Genomic DNA, 8,190 nt, shown 5'->3' on the forward strand with positions numbered 1-8,190 from the left:
AGATGAAGGCACAGACGGAGGCATGGTGAATGACGGAAGATTTGTAGTTCAAATAAACAATAAACAGTCCAGAATTGTTTGATATCTATAATAGCCAGCCAACTGAGAGAGCAGAGGTGATGAATAGAAGGGAATTGCAATGGTGATGCTCACTGGAGAAATACGACGGGTACAGATGGCTTAATAGCCAGAACATTAGTGGATACTGCCATGGATAAAAACAGGCCTCACCCTTGTAATCAGTCGTGTTCGGTCCATGTCTCTGTGGCAAATGTCATCACAGAGGTCAGCACCAACTCATGTCATCCCTCATTATCTTGGTCTCCCTGACACGCACGAACATCATCATACTGTGTTCATCTTGGGTATTAGTCATAGTCGCTGTTGTTTAGAAATTAGTCATTGTCCAAGTTATTATTCACTTGTATCATTGTAGAAGGGACAAAACAATCAAATCAGACATCCAAAATAACAAGTTATCATTTACCATAGACAAGTGAGACAAACTGCTTATATGACAGAAGAGGGTATAGTGAGAGAACCCTGTGGCACATTCAAGAGGATTTCGTAAGAGATTCTAGAGAGGTCAAACCTGCCATGATTAATTACTGTGCCCTGTGATGCCTGGCTGCAGGTTTGTTTCATGACTTCTCATAGAGCCCTGTGTAGCGACAACACAAAGGATGAATCAACATGAAATACCTTCTAATAAAGGTTTTCCATTGTGCCAATAGCACATTGTTGTGGTTTCACTAGTTTGTGTGCGTAATGTGTGTAAATCTGTTATTTCTGAGTCTAGCAGGTTTCAATTCCCCAAACCACCAAAAGATGACAAAGTTTAATTTGCAGATGGTCTGATAGCACAGTGAGTGTTTTGATAGGAGGACTGAGAGAAGCAAACCATTACGTTGCTGCTTAAACTGTGTAATCACAATGTTATACTTTCTCTAATATGAAAAATAGGAGCAAAGAAATACACCAAGATAATTGAAAATGATTATCTGCTATATAATTTCAGTTCATATTAATCCCACAGATAGTTCCCCTTCAACACACTGGAATATTTTTTTAAAATGTTGGTCGAGCCCTAAGCCTCTTTTCATAACACTCTCTTTTCATTCATACAACTTTAAGTGTAAAACGTTTGAAGAAATCCATACAAATCAAGTTACACCAAGTTACTGTAACAATGTTCTGGAAATGTCTGAGAAAGACAGAGGGAGAGAATAGAGGGAGAGAACAGAAAATAGCAGATCACTCACCCTCAATCTGTCACGTGTTTGTAGTGAGCTATAAGTGAGCTATGACTACCGACCCGTAGCACTGACGTCTGTAGCCATGAAGTGCTTTGAAAGGCTGGTCATGGCTCACATCAACAGCATTATCCCAGAAACCCTAGACCCACTCCAATTTGCATACCGCCCCAACAGATCCACAGATGATGCAATCTCTATTGCACTCCACACTGCCCTTTCCCACCTGGACAAGAGGAACACCTACGTGAGAATGCTATTCATTGACTACAGCTCAGCATTCAACACCATAGTGCCCTCTAAGCTCATCACTAAGCTAAGGATCCTGGGACTAAACACCTCCCTCTGCAACTGGATCCTGGACTTCCTGACGGGCCGCCCCCAGGTGGTAAGGGTAGGTAACAACACATCTGCCACACTGATCCTCAACACGGGGGCCCCTCAGGGGTGCGTGCTCAGTCCCCTCCTGTACTCTCTGTTCACCCATGACTGCATGGCCAGGCACGACTCCAACACCATCATTAAGTTTGCTGACGACACAACAGTGGTAGGCCTGATCACCGATAACGATGAGACAGCCTATAGGGAGGAGGTCAGAGACCTGGCCGTGTGGTGCCAGGACAACAACCTCTCCCTCAACGTGACCAAGACAAAGGAGAGGATTGTGGACTACAGGAAAAAAAAGAGGACTGAGCACGCCCCCATTCTCATCGACGGGGCTGTAGTGGAACAGGTTGAGAGCTTCAAGTTCCTTGGTGTCCACATCACCAATGAACTATCATGGTCCAAACACACCAAGACAGTCATGAAGAGGGCACGACAAAGCCTATTCCCCCTCAGGAGACTGAAAATATTTGGCATGGGTCCTCAGATCCTCAAAAAATTCTACAGCTGCACCATCGAGAGCATCCTGACTGGTTGCATCACCGCCTGGTATGGCAACTGCTTGGCCTCCGACCGCAAGGCACTACAGAGGGTAGTGCGTACGGCCCAGTACATCACTGGTGCCAAGCTTCCTGCCATCCAGGACCTCTATACCAGGCGGTGTCAGAGGAAGGCCCTCAAAATTGTCAAAGACTCCAGCCACCCTAGTCATAGACTGTTCTCTCTGCTACCGCACGGCAAGCGGTACCGGAGTGCCAAGTCTAGGTCCAAAAGACTTCTCAACAGCTTCTACCCCAAGCCATAAGACTCCTGAACAGCTAATCATGGCTACCCCGGACAATTTGCACTGCCCCCCACCCCATCCTTTTACGCTGCTGCTACTCTGTTAATTATTTATGCATAGTCACTTTAACTCTCCCCACATGTACATATTACCTCAACTACCTCAACTAGCCGGTGCCCCCGCACATTGACTCTGCAATGGTACCCCCCTGTATATATAGCCTCCCTACTGTTATTTTATTTTACTTCTGCTCTTTTTTTTCTCAACACTTTTTTTGTTGTTGTTTTATTATAAAAATAAATGCACTGTTGGTTAAGGGCTGTAAGTAAGCATTTCACTGTAATGTCTGCACCTGTTGTATTCGGCGCATGTGACCAATAAAATTTGATTTGATTTGATTTGATAAGTGGAGGTGTGATCTATGTAGATATAAAACTCATGCATGATCTATTAGCAAGGGGTTAGAGGTGCAAAAGCCAGTGAATGCATCTCTCTATAGGTGTGAATGTGTAGTTGCTAGTGCACGTGTGTGCATGCGTGTGTACGTGCACATATGGTAGAGTATGTGTGTGAACGATTGCCAGAGACCTGGTGTGAAGTGCCATGCGTGAGTACTGGCCCCACGCCCAACACCCACGTGAGCCAGGAACGTGGGAGTGTGGAAACAGAGAGAATGGATGGATGGATGGATTACTAGAGGAAAATAAGAGGAGGAGGTGGAGGCAAGACTGCCAGCTCCCGAACACATGGACAGTTGAATGGATGGATAGACGGACGGACAGATGGATGGATAGATGGATGGATGGAGGGATGGAGGGATTACGGAGGAGAAAAACATCAAGAAAGAGCAACGAATCAGCCATGCAGAATAGACACTGTAGATGTATAGATGAATGGATACCTGGGAATCAGAGTGAATGAGTGGAGAAGCCAGAGGAGGTATCTTGCTAGCGAGGGAGCCAGAGCAGCCCTGTGTGTTGACCAGGCGCGGTGTGCCCTGCCCTGCCATGGCTCTGCTCTGCTCTGCTCTGCCTGGGGCCATCTGCTGCCCTCGCTCTAATCCAGGGGATTGTCACAAGCGATTAGCGCGTGCGTGTGTGAAATTTACATTAAAGATGGTAGTACTGTGGGGAAGGACCCTGCAAGCCTCAGATCTCAGACACCAACAGCTCTTCCTGTACAAACACCATCGTAGAAGGGCTAGATTGCCAGGGATGAACGTCCCAGTATCACCAAAACAAGGTGAAAGACTGGCTAAACAACTAACCGGGTTACACTGTATATTGCAGAGTGTTTTCAAACATCAGGGATCTGCTAGCTATGGTTTGGTTAGAGCTACAGTAGCACTTGAGAACTGACAATTCTTGTCAGCTAACCACTTGATGGACCGTTCAGCTTTATTCCAGACATCCCACCTCAACACTTATAACCAATATGCAAAGCAACACTTCAGTACTAGATACTGTACAATTATTGTATAATACATGTATAATACATGCCTGTGGTTCTCACTGCTAACCATATTATCATCATATTCCATTCTCGGATATGGACCCGGCAGGCGGCAGCTGAGATTGTCCTTCACTCTCATGCAATGTCTGACCCAGGAGGCTTTTAGTGTATGATTCCACTACCATAGATTAAATCAATCTGTATTTACACATGATTACACGGAGCAGTATATTAATTCACCCTGGGATCATTGAGATAAAGAAAGCAAATGTCTCCTGTGCAATATAGTAGGCCTTCGTTACTTTGTATATTCATTGCATGCTACAGCCTAGCAGAAAATAGATTTCAATTACATTTCCATCACGTCATTGGTAATATGATACAAAGAAGATAATTAAAACCGAAACCCATACAAATTCATAAAAACTTCATCAAATATGGTACATCGTTGGGCCTATGATGCGGTATGATGCAGTATGATGCAGTCAATGCGGTAAATGAACCCACAACAGAACTAAAACTACATTTCCCACAACATTCCAATACAATGAACACACAAGTCGTGCTCAACCTGAAGTAATACAACTGAGCAGAACTGAGGGATGGGTTGATGGATGGATATTTCTCCACTTCTTCACCGTATGCCTTTATTACCATCAGCCGAGCAGAGCTGTGTGGACTAGAGACTCGTCTCACTAAAGTAAATGTCACTACTCCCTTTCAACCCACTGAAGCTGCCTTATTGCTTCCCACGGGAGATGACAGTCAGTTTTGAATGCCACTCGCAGCTTCTAAATTGCGTGTTTCCCCAACGTGGCGCCTGACTGAATGAGAAGAGTTCACAATGTTTCTGCTTTGACCCAGTATGGCTGAAGTAGTTGTTAGTCAAGGCATTGGGAGGACACGACCCTATGTCCCGGCACAATGTGTCCCCCTCGTCGCCTGTCTCCCCTCCTTGTCTTTGAGGGGGCACTTGAGAAGAATAATAGGAAAGTGTAGGGTGGTCTATTCAATCATACACTCATCCATTTAAAGCGATACAGCTTAAACAGCAGTCAAGGGATAGATTTTCATCAGATTTCTATAATATCCCACAACATATCCCCTAACATTACCATTGATCTGCTTACTCTCACCATACAAACACTAATATATACAAAGTAATAAATACCAGTAAATACATATTAAATACATTTATGACCTAGCCACCATCTAAATATCATATGTTGTGAGCCGTTGGAATATTGCAGAATATGGTGTAAATGTGCAAATCCTCTTAAATCACTATAAATAACGTTTTTGGGATAAACTATCATCTGTAATCCAGCCCGCATCGCTATATCAGTAATGATCAGGTCTTAGTGTAAGCTCTGCCATTTAGATTAAAGGTAGATTCAGCGATATGACGTAGATGCAGAAAGTAAACAGCGTAGTGGGTCAATTTCTGCAACAACTAAGAGCGTTGAAGTGCGAGGCTCAACTTCTCTGTTGTTTTGGGTCCGTGGCCACTACACTGTGAACAGCGTGAAGCAAACCTGTGCACATGCGCAGATACTGTGTGTGACTGTGTGAGAGCGAAGTCTTGCATCTCGCTCATCTCAATATCTGTGGTGCTGCTTGTGGCAACGTCATTTCGCTGAGTCTCCCTTTAAACAAACGCTTCTGCTCCCTGGCCTGCACATTGCTGCGTCTACGTGGGACTGGACAACTTTAGGATGAATGGGCCATTTCACAAAGTGCAGTTGTTGGGAGACAAGGATACAGCTTAATCTGGATCTTGAAACCAACCCAAAACCATTCATCTTGATACGAAACGCAAATCTTCTTTGAAATGTTTCACCCTTCCTTCCAAGGCAGAAATCTGCTGACGCTGTGTGTAAGTTGTGTTGCTGTTGTTGCCTCTCTCCAGAAATATAAATACACCGTGGGCTGCAGTGCTGCTGAGTGCTCAGTTTCTAATATGGATATGAGACCAGTCACACACTACTGCTTCAGCTATCTCCCATTAGAGCCCAACTGAACACATAATATACAAGATAAACACTGATCTCCAACTCCCAAGGAAATCACCTTCATTTATTCATGGCATAAATATGCTACCTGTTGCTATGGGTCTTAAAGAGTGGCCAGCCAATTATATCTCAGAAGCTGGTATGCCCCCAGATACTATGGTAATGAGGGTCAACATGGGTCATATTAAAATGCACTCACTAAAATGAAGCTTGGCTCCATAGGGATACATTCAATTGGGATGTTGTCAGAGATATCCCCCATGGCCATATCTCCAGACAGCATCTCTCACTGAGGCAGCTAGATGTGGGCTTGTTTCCTGCCAAAGGAACTTGTCAATCTCTAACACTGTACATTCAGGTGATAGTACAAGGCTACTAAAAGCCAGGCCTCAATGTTTTTCAGTACTGCTGTTTTTTTCTTAATTGATTGGCCAGATAGTCCACTCCCCTGGAGTTCAAGGTCTGAGTCAGTTCCTGAATAGAGAGGAAGGAAGAACAACAGTCGCACTATGGATCTTGGCCCTGGTTTGAATTATCCTGGTCTAGTGGGATTCTGGGAGAGTGGGAGATGCTGTGTTTGTTTTACCATGATACTGACCTTAGATGATGGTATTGAGCTTCTGACCTTTTCCCTCATACGCTCTCCAGACAGGCTGTTCCCTCTAGTATGTACTACACTACATGACCAGAAGTATGTGGACACCTGCTTGTCGAACATCTCATTCCAAAATCATGGGCATTAATATGGAGTTGGTCCCCCCTTTACTGCTATAACAGCCTCCACTCTTCTGGGAAGGCTTTCCACTACATGCTGGAACATTGCTGCGAGGACTTGCTTCCGGTCAGACACAAGAGCATTAGTGAGGTTGGGCACTGATGTTGGGCAATTAGTCCTGGCTCGCAGTCGGTGTTACAATTCATCCCAAGGTGTTAGATGGGATTGTGGTCAGGGCTCTGTGCAGGCCAGTCAAGTTCTTCCACACTGATCTCGACAAACCATTTCTGTATGGACCTCGCTTTGGGCCTTCGTCAACCGGGCCTTCCCCAAACTGTTGCCATAAAGTTGGAAGCATAGAATCTTCTAGAATGTCATTGTATGCTGTAGCATTAAGATTTCCCTTCACTGGAACTATGGGGCCTAGCCTGAACCATGAAAAACAGCCCCAGACCATTATTCATCCTCCACCAAACTTTACAGTTGGCACTATGCATTCGGGCAGGTAGCGTTCTCCTGGCATCCGCCAAGCCCAGATTAGTCCATCGAACTGCCAGATGGTGAAGAGTGATTCATTACTCCAGAGAACGTGTCTCCACTGCTTTAGAGTCCAACGGCAGCGAGCTTTACACCACTCCAGCCAACGCTTGGTGATATTAGGCTTGTGTGCGGCTGCTCGGCCATGGAAACCCATTTCATGAAGCTCCCGACGAACAGTTCTTGTGCTGACGTTGCTTCCAGAGACAGTTTGGATCTTGGTAGTGAGTGTTGCAACCGAGGACCTATCACTTCGCGGCTGAGCCGTTGTTGCTCCTAGACGTTTTCACTTTACAATAATAGCACTTACAGTTGACCGGGGCAGCTCTAGCAAGGCAGACATTTGATGAACTGACTTGTTGGAAAGGTGGCATCCTATGACAGTGCCACGTTGAAAGTCATAGCAGGTGGTTGGGACTGGGAGAGCCACTAACAGCTAGGTTGGGTGACATCCCTCACTGCTGGAGCCATCGTTAGGTGGAAATGTATTCAGCAACAATGGCCTGTCAGTGCTCTTCACACTGGCCCCTCTCATTGAGGGATGACATCAGTCCAGCATCATGGTTACACATACAGTAGCTATACAGTATGTCCACAACACTAGGGGAGGAGTAGTGGGCTACTTGGTTCAATTGTCTTTTGAGTTGCAAGTGGTCTATAGATCAACAAACATTCACAGATATACATCTACATTTCCTTCCTAGAAACAACCATATGGGCGCAAGTGGTTGCGAGGCGGGCCAACAGTGTGTCGTCTGTAGGCCTACAGGCATGACTCCATTTTGCGACCTTTGAGTTGGCTGTGTGAGTTTAAAAATGTATTGGTCGCACTGGTGCGAGATGCACATTCTAGCTGGTCACCGCAATCAAAACATCCTGTTTTGTTAGGTGGATAAAACCAGGAATTAGTTAAAAAGTAAAGTGCTTCCTGTAATAAACGTGTCTGCCCTGCCACTGTGCCTGCCTGTTTCTCTCACACTCTCACACTCTCGCTCCCCTTCGTGTGCCCCTCGTGATTGTATGCCATTTCAAAATGCAATTGTGGAAAAAAAA

Source organism: Coregonus clupeaformis, chromosome 28, assembly GCF_020615455.1.
Source record: "Coregonus clupeaformis isolate EN_2021a chromosome 28, ASM2061545v1, whole genome shotgun sequence".
Classification (NCBI taxonomy): Eukaryota; Metazoa; Chordata; class Actinopteri; order Salmoniformes; family Salmonidae; genus Coregonus; species Coregonus clupeaformis.